Below are 14339 nucleotides of genomic sequence, written 5' to 3'. Positions count from 1 at the left end.
TAAGCTTAAGGTTGATAGTTTGATTGATCGTTTGCCATCCTTAGTTCGAAACTTGATCACCCGAGGTCTAATCCCTATATCCATGAGTTCTCTTTTCCCATAGTTAAGAAAGTATCATTTAGTTATTCCTTTTAGTTAGTTATAGTTTAAAAACCCTTTTAAAAACCATTGGTTGCACTTAGATTAAGTGATTACTTGCATTCTCGGTGCTTTCATATCTCTCAGAACTGGTTCGACAATCATTTATACTACAACATTTGTCTTAGGAGCCTTGAAAACTCCTAACATCAAATTGGCGCCGTTGCCAAATTCTGAGTAGATTTAAACATTGAGATTTAGTCAATTGCTTGAGACTAAGTCATTTTTATTTTCTTTTGTTACTGACTCTTTTTCACCTCCTCTTATTCTACAGGTGTATGAACTTGCGGAGCAACGGTCCATCAAACCTAGTTCCACGAGCTGCAGACATCAGAGCTTTAGAGAGAGAGTGTGCTAGAAAGAAAAGAGAAGAAGAGCAACAGGCTCAACTGCAAAGACTGAACACTGATATGGGAGACGTTCATCAGCATGATGCAGGCGTCAATGGCGCTAATAACAATGCTCCAGCTAACCAACAGCGAGCAGCTCGACCCATTGGCACTTACGATCGCCCCAACATTCATGGTCATAGATTGGGAATCCGAGCACCCGCTGTGGCAGCCAACAACTTTGAGATCAAATCAGGACTCCTCAACGTGATCGAGAACAACAAGTATCATGGCTTGGCTCTAGAGGATCCATTTGATCACTTGGACAGGTTCGACAGCTACTGTGGGTTGTCAAAAACCAATGGTGTGTCCGAAGATGCCTTAAAGCTCAAGCTATTCCCTTTCTCTTTGGGGGATAAGGCACGTCAGTGGGAGAAGTCTCTACCCAGCGACTCTATCACCACTTGGGATGATTGCAAGAGAGCATTCTTGGAGAAGTTCTTCTCTACTTCAAGAACTGCTAAGCTGAGAAATGAGATTTCCAGCTTTCAACAGAAGGGCTTGGAAGGATTCAGTGAAGCCTGGGAGAGATTCAAGGGCTACCAAGCTCAATGCCCACACCATGGTTTCTCTAAGGAGAGTTTGCTGAGCACATTCTACCGTGGTGCTCTTCCTAAGTACAGGGCCAGACTGGATACAGCTAGCAATGGGTTCTTCTTGGGGAGAACTGAGGAGGATGCAGAGGAGCTGGTTGACAACATGGTTAAAAGTGATGCAGTCTACAGTGGAGACCACGACAGAGGTAGTAGAACAGATGATAAGCAGACGAGGAAGGAGTTGAAGGCTCTACAAGATAAGATAGACATCCTCATTGCTGACAAAGCTACCCAAGAGCAGCTGCACTTTGTTGGCAACCCAAGCCAAGAGACACCAGTTGTTGTCCATGAAGTTGAGGGTTTGGAAGGTCAGGAAGAGCTGTGTTTCATCAACAACAATGGTAGCTGGTACAAGAAAGAGCCCAACTTTCAGTACAACAACTACCAACAGAAATCCTATTCCAACAACCAACAGAGTGGTTATCAGCCTCGGAATAATCAGCAAGGCAGCTATCAACCTCAGCAAAACCCTCCTCCTGGTTTCAACAACAAGGGCAACCATTCTTCCCAACAGCAATCTAATCCCTCTACCTCAACTCCTCAGGTCAACACCACTGAAGCTCTACTGAAACAAATCCTGGAGTCTCAAACAAGAAGTGAGAAGCATGTTGGCTATGAGTTGAAGAACCTTCACTCAAAGATTGATGGGAGCTACAATGAGCTCAACAACAAGTTCAGAGCTTTGGAGAACCAGTTTGCTGCCATGAACACTCAACAAAATCGCCAACAAGGTTCTCTACCTGGAAAATCTGAGCAAAACCCAAAGGAAACCATGAAAGCTATCACTCTCAGGAGTGGTAAGGAGTTACCTCAGAGAACTCTCACCAAGGATGCTGAGAAACAAAGTGAGGGGGTTGCCATCAACATAGATGATGAAGTGGTGATTGTTGATGAGAAGATCAATGACGAGATCTTAGAGAAGATAGTGGAAGCCAAAGGAAAAGGAAAGGTTGGAGAAGAGAAGAAAACAGTTAAGGATGGTGAAGTTGTCACTCCTGCCAGTGAAAGTTCTTTTGTTCCTCCTGCCTATGAGCCCAAGCTCCCATTCCCAGGTCGATTCAAGAGGCAGCTGCTAGAGAAGTACCAAGCTCTATTTGAAAAGCAAATGAGTGAAGTCCAGATCACAATGCCCATTATTGATGCTTTCATGCTGATTCCTCAATACAGCAAGTTCCTGAAAGATGCTGTAGCTGCAAAGAAGAAAGAGATGGAGGGCATGGTGATTCTCACTCATGAGTGCAGTGCTATCATTCAGAGGCTTGTCATTCCAAAGAAGCTAGAAGATCCAGGATGCTTCACATTACCTTGTGCTCTTGGACCTATGGTATTTGATAGATGTCTCTGCGATTTGGGAGCTAGTGTCAGCTTGATGCCCCTATCTGTTGCTAAGAAGCTCGGCTTCACTCAGTACAAGAAGTGTAGACTTTCTCTGGTATTGGCTGATCGTTCAGTGAAGTACCCTGTGGGTATCTTAGAGGACCTCCCAGTGATGGTTGGAAATTATGAGATCCCTACAGACTTTGTGGTGCTTGAAATGGGTGAAGAAGCTCAAGACCCTTTAATCCTTGGAAGGCCTTTCTTAGCAACAGCAGGAGCTATTGTTAATGTGAAAGAAGGCAAGATTGATCTCCATCTGGGTAAAGGGCACATTCTCCATTTTGACATCAAAGAGGTAATGAGGAGGCCAACAGTTCAAGGGCAAGTGTTCTACATTGAAGAGATGGACGCCCTTGCTGATGAACTCCTTGAAGAGTTGTCACTAGAGGACCCTCTACAGCATGCTTTGACTGTAGAGAGAGAGGCTGTGGTGATTGAGAACCTGGAGAGTACTGCCTACGGGATGATGCTGGATTCACACCAGGGGTTTGTCAGTAAGGATCAGTACGAGGAGTTTCCACAGATGGTTCACCAAGAAGTCTCAGCCACTCAGCAAGATGACACCCAGCAGAATGACTGGAGTGAGCTTAAGGCACCTAAAGTGGAGCTTAAACCTCTACCCCATGGTGTAAGGTATGCATTCCTTGGTCCTAATGAAACTTATCCTGTCATTGTGAGTAGTGAACTTACTGAAACTGAGCTATCTGAACTTTTGAAAACGCTTAAAAGATTTAGAAAGGCAATAGGTTACTCACTGGATGACATCAAGGGAATATCACCCTCTTTGTGCATGCATAGGATACATCTTGAGGATGAATCAATGACTTCTATCGAGCATCAAAGAAGGTTAAACCCTAACCTGAAGGATGTTGTAAAGAAAGAGATTCTTAAACTCTTAGATGCTGGTGTTATTTACCCTATCTCAGATTCTAAATGGGTATCACCTGTGCATGTTGTACCAAAGAAAGGTGGTATCACTGTGATTAAAAATGACAAGGATGAATTGATACCAACAAGAACCATCACAGGTCATAGAATGTGCATTGATTACCGAAAACTAAACTCCGCATCTAGAAAGGATCATTTCCCATTACCATTTATTGATCAGATGCTTGAGAGACTTGCAAATCACCCATTCTACTGCTTTCTTGATGGGTACTCAGGATTTTTCCAAATCCCCATACACCCCAATGATCAAGAGAAAACGACATTCACATGTCCCTATGGTACCTTTGCATATCGAAGGATGCCATTTGGTCTATGTAATGCTCCAGCCACCTTTCAAAGGTGTATGATGTCAATTTTCTCTGATCTGATTGAGGATGTTGTGGAGGTATTTATGGATGATTTCTCTGTCTACGGATCTTCGTTTTCTGCTTGTTTGTCAAACTTGTGCAGGGTCCTACAGAGATGTGAAGACACCAACCTTGTGCTGAATTGGGAGAAGTGTCACTTCATGGTCAAGGAAGGGATTGTGCTGGGACACAAGATTTCAGAGAAGGGATTGAAGTGGATAAAGCCAAGATCGATGTTATGGTTGGTTTGCCCCCACCAAAGACAGTGAAAGACATCCGGAGTTTTCTTGGTCATGCTGGGTTCTACAGGAGGTTCATCAAGGACTTCTCCATGATCACTAGACCTTTGACCAGGCTGCTGTGCAAGGAAGCCACCTTCAGTTTTGATGTGGAATGTCTACAAGCTTTCAAGAAGCTGAAAGGTGAACTCATTAGTGCTCCAATTGTCCAGCCACCTGATTGGGATCTCCCTTTTGAGATCATGTGTGACGCTAGTGACTATGCTGTGGGAGCTGTTTTGGGGCAGAAGAAAGATGGCAAAACCCATGTGATCTACTATGCCAGCCAAACCCTCAATGATGCTCAGATACGGTATGCCACAACAGAGAAGGAGATGCTGGCAATTGTTTTTGCCTTTGAGAAGTTCAGGAGCTACTTGGTTGGGTCTAAAGTCATTGTCTACACAGATCATGCTGCCTTGAGACACCTTTTGGCCAAGAAGGATGCAAAACCCAGGCTTTTGAGGTGGATCCTTTTGCTTCAAGAGTTTGATATGGAGATTAAAGACAAGCCCGGAGTTGAGAATGGTGTAGCTGATCATTTGTCCAGGTTGAGGGTAGAGTCTGGTATTCCTATTGACGAAGGACTTCCTGAGGAGCAGATCATGGCTATTGAAGCAGTGATAGCAGTTTGTGAGACTGGTAGGAAGCTGGAAGAAGTCAAGGCAACAGAAGAGAAGGAACCTTGGTATGCTGATTTGGTGAACTACCTAGCCACAGGAAGAGAACCTTTGAATCTTGTGGGCTATGCCAAGAAGAAGTTCTACAAGGATGTGAAGAGATACTACTGGGATGAACCCTATCTCTACATTCTCTGCAAGGATCAGCTTTATAGAAGAGTGGTTGCAAATGAGGAGATTGATGGGATCCTTACACAGTGTCATGGATCATCTTATGGAGGCCACTTTGCCACCTTCAAGACAGTTGCGAAAGTATTACAAGCTGGATTCTGGTGGCCACATATGTTCAAGGATACACAAGACTTTGTCTCAAAGTGTGATTCTTGCCAAAGAAGAGGAAACATCACAAAGAGGAATGAGATGCCTCAGAATCCAATCCTTGAAGTTGAAGTGTTTGATGTGTGGGGTATTGACTTCATGGGACCATTTCCATCATCTTTTGGAAACAAATACATCCTTGTGGCTGTCGATTATGTCTCCAAATGGGTGGAAGCTATTGCAAGCCCCACCAATGATGCTAGAGTTGTAACCAAGATGTTCAAGAGCAACATCTTTCCAAGGTTTGGAGTCCCAAGAGTTGTGATCAGTGACGGAGGTTCCCACTTCATTAACAAACTGCTTGAGGGACTTCTCAAGAAGAATGGTGTGAAGCACAAGGTGGCAACCCCTTATCACCCCCAAACAAGTGGCCAAGTTGAGATTTCTAACAGGGAGATCAAGTCTATCTTGGAGAAGATTGTGGGGATCACAAGGAAGGATTGGTCCAATAAGCTCGATGATGCACTTTGGGCTTATAGGACAGCGTACAAGACACCACTGGGCACCACACCTTTCAACCTAGTGTATGGGAAAGCTTGCCATCTGCCAGTGGAGCTTGAGTACAAGGCACTATGGGCAATAAAGTTGCTGAACTTTGACATCAAGAGTGCCAAGGAGAAAAGGATTTTTCAGCTACATGAGCTTGATGAGATAAGAATGGATGCTTTTGAGAACTCAAGGATCTACAAGGAGAAGACTAAAGCTTTCCATGACAAGAATATCCTGAAGAGAGAGTTTAAAGAAGGAGATCAAGTTCTTCTCTACAACTCTAGGCTGAAGCTATTTCCAGGAAAGCTTAAGTCAAGGTGGTCAGGTCCTTTCAAAGTCAAAGAGGTTAGGCCATATGGAGCAATAGTTTTGTGGAGTACTGATGGAAGAGACTTCACAGTCAATGGGCAAAGGGTTAAGCTCTACATGGCTACTGCACCAGAGGAAGATGGGGTTTCAACTCCACTGTCTGACCCTACCCCGGCCTAATCCAAAAAGAGGCAAAGTCAAGCTAGAGACTTAAAACAAGCTCACTTGGGAGGAAGTCCCATGCGTATCCTTGTATATATTGCATTGGTATTTTTATTTTCATCTTATTGAAAAAAAAAAAAAAGAGAGAGAAGTCGTGTGCAGGTGCTTGATCGATGCAGGTTCGAGCAAAAATCGTGCGTGGGAGCGACCTCTCACAGCGACACTTCAAAGTCGCTCCAGCTGAGAGCGACGTTACGGGAGCGACACCTCGAAGTCGCTCGCGTTTTCGTCGTCACGGAGCCCAAAAACTGGCTTGGAGCGACGTCCTAGAGCGACACCTCGAAGTCGCTCCAGCTCCAGAGCGAGGTTTCGAGAGCGACACTCCAGAGTCGCTCGCGTTTTTGTCGAATCACGACGCGAGAGAAGGACTCGGGAGCGACCTCTCGCAGCGACACCCTCACGTCGCTCCCGAACCGGTCCAGGTAAGTTTTCTGACTCTAAACCCCGGTTTACTTCAAGTAAACCGACCCTAACCACCCTAGACCGAACCGGACGACCCTAAACCTACCCCCAACCCCCGCGAATCCATCTCTATCACTCTCCCCTCCTCTCACAAACTCTCAAACTATCTCAAACTCACCCACACCAAAAATCCCAAAACTTTCTCAATTCTCACCCAAATCGACTAGTTCTTGTTTCTAAATCCAAGCTTTCGCCCCTGTAGCCTATTCCTCACCACCCATTCACCATTTCTTTTCATCCAAAGCAAGGTATTGAGTTTTAAAATTCAAATTCGTAGGTCCATGAACCCTAGGATTTAAAAATCGAAATTTGGTCATTTTCTTGCTAGATTGTGGTGAAATAGACTAGGGAAAGCTTATCTATCAAGTTGGGTTGTCGAATAAACGGTGAAATTGAGTTTAATTTGCACTTTGGCAAAGTTAGGGTTCATGGATTTGGGGGTTTTCGAATTTGACCTTACTTGGGTGTGTCTGTGAGTGAACTAGATGCGTTAAGGTGTTACAAGAGTGAAAATCGTTGCATTGTGTTGAACTTGAGTTTAAATTGATAATTCATTTGTTAAGTTCACTTTTGCAAATTTTCACTTGCAAAGTCTTGCCCTCTTTACTTCCATCTACTTATCCCTTTTCAAGTTTTTAATTTTTCAGGTGAAAATGGTTAAGAAGACAAAGGGAAAGTTGGAAGCTGAGAGGCAAGAAGCTGAAAGACAAGAGTTTGCACTAAGAGGAAAAGCTTTGCCCTGCGAGCCAACTGGCTCAGGGACGCAGAAGACTGTTCGACAGCAGACTTTGGCTGCAAGGAAATCGAAAGAACAGGAGAAGAGGGCAGGGAAAAGTGTAGCAGTTCCCATCCATGAGGAAAGTGAAACTGAGAGTGCTGATGAGCAGGCACCTACGAAGAAAGCCAAGATGTCCAAAGGCAAAGGGGTTGCGGTTGATCGAGATAGGGCGAAAACTCCATCTGTGGAGGAGCTGTATGATCACTTGAAGAATGAGGTCACTTGGACTCCAACCAGGTTCGCCGACCTTGATCTGCTGAAGGAGTTGGGTCTTGAATCTGACATTGAAGAGATGCTAGGACATTTGAAGATGCCAAAACTCCTCACCATGGCATATCCTTTCTACAAGGATGTCACTTGTCAGTTCTTATCTTCTCTTGCGGTCACTTACCACGACACCGCGCATGTGAGGCAAGGATGGGGCAAAATCAGTTTCAAGGTCAATGGACGAGAATACAACATGAACTTCAAGGACATTGGGAGAGTCATGGGGTTCCAAGACCTAGAAGACCACTCCCTACCCAAGTGTGAGAACCTTCCCACGGAGCTTTGGAAGTTGATCACTGGAAACAAACACACTACCGGGGCTGACAAGAATTCACACATCCGACACCCGTCCGTACGTTACCTCCACAGGATGCTAGTCCATGCATTCTACCCACGGAAGCAAGCTGGTACGGTTACTGAGGAAGACATGCGACTGCTCTGTCCGGCTATCCGTCCCTACGCCCAACCTGGAGTTTTACCCCTTCCCAGCACCGACATCTATGCTACCTTCGGGATGGTCAGTTTCTTTGTGGGTCGTCTCCAGCACTACAGAGACTGGGCGTGGTACACCACTGATTCGCGCCCAAAGATGGGGATAGGTGGAATGATCACACCACTGCTCCAATTTCTGAATGTTCCCTTGGGAAAGGACGCAGTGGGACCGAAGTTCATTGATGGCACCTACTTGAGGATTGCTACCTATTTTAGTGGGATGTATGGGAAGGACTACGTCTACCACTACTATTTGCAGGGCAAGCCAGTCGAAGTGGTTCTTCCAAACCGGAACCTGACGAGTTTAGAGATACCTGGAGCTATTAGCTTCAACATACCCCAGGAGTACTTTCTTGGAGAACACGGGCCTCTCGATCCAGTTAATGCTGCTCCATCAAGGAGAAGAAGTGTTCCTACGCGACATGACTCGCCTGTTGCAGACCCTTCTGAGCATATCTATGGACCTCCGCGCTACTACTTCAAGCCACATGACGGAGTTCTTCCCCCTGGAGCTCTTCGTGATGCTCATGACCACATTAGTCGCCTTCAGAGGTGGAACAAGGCTCAGGACAGAACGATAGAAAAGCTGAAGGATAAGTGCAAGGCGCTAAGCAAGACAGTAAAGAAGCAGGCAAAGACCTCAGCCAAATTCATGAAGAAAGTAGCTGATGTCTTAACCAGGGGAGGAATAGCTGGATGTAGCTCAGCAGACTTCGCTTTCGCGAACACCTCAAACCCCCAGCCTCCACCTCCGCCTGATGCTCTTGGCTTCCCCCTCACTGCTGCGCAGCTTCAGCGTAAGAGGAGGAACCCACCCACTCAACCTTCCACTTCCGGTAACAAGTCCCCTCCCTCGCTTCTTCTGATAGTGAGGTCGAGATTGACGAGGTTGAGAGCCAACCATGGTATGGAGGCTCCGGTTCAGCATCCGGTGGTTACTACACCACCTTCCCACCTGACGACGACGATGCTGGGGCATCAGCCCCCACCTACTATCCATAGGAGGTACTTCTTTCTCTCCCTTGTATATACCATTCCCTTTTTGCATATTAGTTTTCATTTCGGTATCTCTCTCTTTACTTGACAACACAGAGACTGTGTAACTCAAGTTTGGGGGAGGTACCAAGCATTTGATCATGTTTGCTTTGATGTTGTTTCATGAGTCATGCATTGCATACCTATTTGCATATAAAAAAAAAAAACAAATTCATTTAGTTTGCATCATTTTGCATTTCTAGGAGAGTCTAGGGCATATAGGTTGCATTCACTTGCACTGGGAGCAATGATTTTAAATGCCTTATAAAGAACACTACGTTTCACCTGAAAAGCTATGCACCTCTCGAAAAGACTTGTATGTTTCGTGCCTTGAAAACTCTTCTTGAAACTTGTTGATTGCTGAAACCTACTCTTTGAAGCCAACTACAACCCTATTTGAACTAAACGAACTTAATGCTTCTTGCTTAGGGTCCCTTGTGTACTGAGTCATGGCTATACACACTTGAGTTGTCACATCTTTTATGCCAATCTTTTTTGACAAACTCTAGTGGTAGACCACTCCCAAAAACCTTTCCCTCCTTTTAAGCTTTCATTGTTTGATGAGTGAGGCCTTCTTAGGAAAGTCTTACATGTGCATAATGTTGAGAGTATCGGGAACGACAATGCTTGATCTTCATTCTTGCTAGATTAGGCACATCATTGTCTAGCCATAGATGGGGGTGAGTGTTGTAAAGTTTGATTTGGGAGTTTGAGAAAATGGAAGGAAAAGAGTGAACTCTTGTGCTTAATTGGCTAGTCTTTATGGGATAAGTAGAGAAACTTCTAGCTCAGTTTATGAAAAGTCTTGGCCCCCGAAAAAAAAAAAAAAAAAAAAAAAGAAAGGGGGCTAGCAAAACTGTTTAGAGCTAAGTTTTGTTTTGAAGTTGAGAAAAATCCTTATGAGATTTCAAAGAAAAGAGTTTTGTCGTGCAAGGTGTTCTTGAGATCTTTTGGTGAGAGATGTGAGTTGGGCTTGACATTTGGGAAAAATTGTGTAATTGTATGTTTGGGAAAAGGGTAGAACAATGGAGATTGAGCATTGTATGCATGAGTTGGTCCCTTTCTTAGATATATTATGTGCAATGTCAAGGCTACTTGTTTCGAGAGTAAACCACCGTAAAGATTTTATGTTTCGAACCTTTTGAATCACTTGAATAAAAGCCTTCCCTTACCCAAATGACTTGGACCGACTGACCATTTGCAAGAATTCACTAGATGTTTTGTGCTTAATGAATGTGAGAGTTGGTTGATTTGAATGTGTGGATGCTTGATGACGAGTGTAGGGACAAAAGGAGTTGAGATAGGCCTAGAGAAGCTAGAGTGTAATAAGAGAGTGTGCTAATCGTGTTTGCTAGTTGTGTTTCTTTTGGCTATGAGCTCCCACCTTCAAACCTCTCTCCCTATGAGTTCTAGAAAGTTCACTTGTGGACAAGTAAAGAACAAGTTTGGGGGAGTTGATATCTTGCATATTTCTAATGTTTTATCCATTCACCCATGTGCATTTTGATCATATAGATTAGGATTTAGCCATGTTTAGGTTGCATTTTGCATACATGAGTCCTTATCAGGTATTGGAGTACCACATGGAGTTCTTGGAGACATTTGGGTGCAATTGGAGTCCAAAAGAAGTGTTTAAAGTGATCATTGGGCGAGCACCTTACCGGAGCGACCAGTCCGGAGCGACACCGTCAAGTCGCTCTGATCTCCCTATCAGAGCGACCTTACCAGAGCGACAGGGAAGAGTCGCTCGCGTTTTGATCACCCGGAGATGCGAGAACGAGTCCGGAGCGACCTCTCGCAGCGACACAGCGAGGTCGCTCCCGAAGCATGGAGCGACTACTCGGAGCGACGAGCGGAGGTCGCTCGCGTTTTCATGTCCGGAGCGACCTCTCGCAGCGACACAGCGAGGTCGCTCCCGAAGCATGGAGCGACTACTCGGAGCGACGAGCGGAGGTCGCTCGCGTTTTCATCACTCGGAAACGCGAGAACGAGTCCGGAGCGACCTCTCGCAGCGACACAGCGAGGTCGCTCCCGAAGCATGGAGCGACTACTCGGAGCGACGAGCGGAGGTCGCTCCGCGTCTTATTTCTGCTCGAACTTATGATTTCTCAAGGGCCTTTTGGTCATTTCATGATGCACGTTTTTATTTTCTAAACCTATGTTTTAATACTCTGTAAGCCACCAGGAGGCAGATCATCTTTGTTCTTAAGAAAAACCACCAAAAACCTTTGGAAAGTCATCTCTTGAATCAATTGATCAGTTTTGTTATTGAAATTCTGTGTTCTTATATCTATTTTTTTTGTGTTTCTCTACATGATTAATCTGAAATCCAACATGGGTTTAAGAGGAATCATGGAGATTAGTGAGTAATCCCCCTTTGAATTCATGGGTTAGGGAGATTAAGGGTGATTAGGTTAGAGCTAGGATGTTTTAGTGTAGATCATTCATATTTCCTTGCTAGCAGAGTGAACCTAATGCATCTTCTGAGTTGGCCACTCAGTTGTTGATCCTTAGGCATTTCTCACCCGAAAGGTGTTCGAGGAAATGCCCGAGACAACTCTTCCTAGCTTTTAGCATACTTTGCCAAAGACATTTGTTGTTAGAGGTGCTAAGATAGCCATTGGACTTGCTAGTTATGATTACTTTCATATTATTCAACCAAAGACATTTGATGCTTGGATTGTGTTAGTAAATGAACATTCATCTAGACATAGAGTTTGTTTAGGATTGCGTCTAAGCTTAAGGTTGATAGTTTGATTGATCGTTTGCCATCCTTAGTTCGAAACTTGATCACCCGAGGTCTAATCCCTATATCCATGAGTTCTCTTTTCCCATAGTTAAGAAAGTATCATTTAGTTATTCCTTTTAGTTAGTTATAGTTTAAAAACCCTTTTTAAAAACCATTGGTTGCACTTAGATTAAGTGATTACTTGCATTCTCGGTGCTTTCATATCTCTCAGAACTGGTTCGACAATCATTTATACTACAACATTTGTCTTAGGAGCCTTGAAAACTCCTAACATCAACGGGTACGGCTCGGGTACGCCTGGGAAACGTACCCAACACGTGTAAGGTGAACCCGAGACGGCCTGACTCAGCGGGGGCGGGCTTGGTCAGAGATTGGAGAGTCTCAAGTCTACATATGAAACTCTCTTTGAGATGTTAAAATACTCATCCTGGAGGGTTGCAGTTTTTGTCCATCCTCTGTGTTGATCTTCATTAGTCATAGTCCTGCTACTTTAAGCTTCATCAAATCACTTGGGATGATCATGCTTCCTTGCTTGAGAAAACTGTTGCTTATGAGGTAAGTACTTTTCATTACAATAATCTCCATAACAACATCTTTTTTTTAATCTAACATTCTGTTATTTATAAGGCGGTGCATCAAATCAGCAACATCTTGGATCTTAAGAAAGATTGGGAATAGGTCGTTGATGCTTTGGTTATTATCATCCATCTATTCATGCATGGTTAGTTAGTTTTATACACACATGTTTCTTTGATCGCCACTAGCTTAGCCCTACTGCAACTTTGGCATTACATGTTAACAAACTCTTTCTCATACTATGTACTTTTCCTTTTAACATACAGTCTAATATCTTATAATGCGTTTGGACAGGGCAGGGACAACAACCTAGGTGACGATATGCCAGGAGCTACATGTGTGTCATGCATCTGCTCAAAACGCCACAAGCTGTCTGAAACTGATCAGGCCACCGGCAGTTGTGGCGTCCACTTACTGAAACAACAGGAGCTGAGGAACACACGGTCGGGAGCTCAGCAAAGGAGCCACATGTAACAACAACAGAGAGGGAGCTTAAGAAGGAACCCAAAGCATATATGCTTAAGAGAGCCAAATGAAGACTCATCTACTTTCTCGCAAAGCTTTGTTTTCATTTAGTCTTTTTTAATAGAAAATATCTATGGTTCTATCACCATTCCTATATAAAAGCATATTTCATCTTAATCCACCCCAATCTTGGTTGACATTTGTTTGCAAGCTCTGGGTATTAATGTATTTAGATAACATTTGCTGGTGTCACAAAACAAAACACACTTCGATATTATACACTAATGAACAACTACTCGGATAAGAAAGGGCAGCTAAAGAAAAACTCCAAAATGTGTATAAGTTTTGTATTGAACACTTTTTTGTTGTTTGCCAAGGAGCAGAAGGGAGGAAGCAAGAAGCAGTTGAAATGAAAATAAGAAGGTTTAACAATATCATGAAGCATCTGTTCAGAGTTTCAGAATCTTTGTTAAATCAAAAACATTATGGATGGATGTTGAGCTATTGTTTTTTTTTATTCCTCAAATACCGAATTGACATTCTACTAAAAATGAGGTCATTTTCCACTAAAATCACATAACATATTTCTCCTTTTTTGCATTGCTACATGTAGATATTATATTGTTTGATTTCAAATTATTGACATCTCCTTCTCCCTTTATTTTCCAGTTTTGTCTTTGAACTATATATCTTACATATTTATTGAAATGATCTAAAGAAAAACACATTTAAAAGAAAAGAATCAAATGTTTGCTTTAAATTTAAACAAGTAATAAAGCTTAAACTATCTGAGCAACAACAATCATTATAGAGGATGCATGAATATCAAATAAAAACCAATATGATGTTTTATCTTCGTTTTTATTTGAACTGCAAAAATGGAGAAATATGTTATGTGATTTGAACTATATATCTTACATATTTATTGAAATGATCTAAAGAAAAACATATTTAAAAGAAAAGAATCAAATGTTTGCTTTAAATTTAAACAAGTAATAAAGCTTAAACTATCTGAGCAACAACAATCATTATAGAGGATGCATGAATATCAAATAAAAACCAATATGATATTAGATTGAACTTATAACAAAATGAAATAATAAATATTGACTTAGTGGAAAACGTTAAAAAGATTGTATGAATAAGGAATATATTTTTATAAGGAATATAAATTTGATTACAATGTTGTAGTGTAAATTATTGACTTTTGAACTGAAAAAGTTAGAGAAACCCTAATAATACTTCAGAAAGTTTATCCAATTGTTTTTAAAATACTAATATGTATTTATCTCACACACATATCAGTTTCAAACATTAAAATAATAAATTCAAATATAAAATTAAGCTCTTAATAGTTTTTAAATGTAACTAAAATTAAGATTAAAATGTCTTACCAGTTATCACATATTAAAAACAGTAGATTT

At 42.7% G+C, this 14339-nt stretch overlaps 1 non-coding gene across 1 annotated transcript; it reads right to left on the bottom strand.

Moving 5' to 3' along the window:
* Positions 1-989: 989 nt before the first annotated feature.
* On the bottom strand, positions 990-1096 carry LOC125586623. Its single transcript, XR_007323160.1, has one exon. It is a non-coding gene; the product is annotated as a small nucleolar RNA R71 (small nucleolar RNA).
* Positions 1097-14339: the final 13243 nt, after the last annotated feature.

Source organism: Brassica napus, chromosome C4 (assembly GCF_020379485.1).
Source record: "Brassica napus cultivar Da-Ae chromosome C4, Da-Ae, whole genome shotgun sequence".
Taxonomy (NCBI): Eukaryota; Viridiplantae; Streptophyta; class Magnoliopsida; order Brassicales; family Brassicaceae; genus Brassica; species Brassica napus.
The sequence above is the reverse complement of the archived record's forward strand: the minus strand, read 5'-3'. Positions and strand labels throughout refer to the sequence as shown.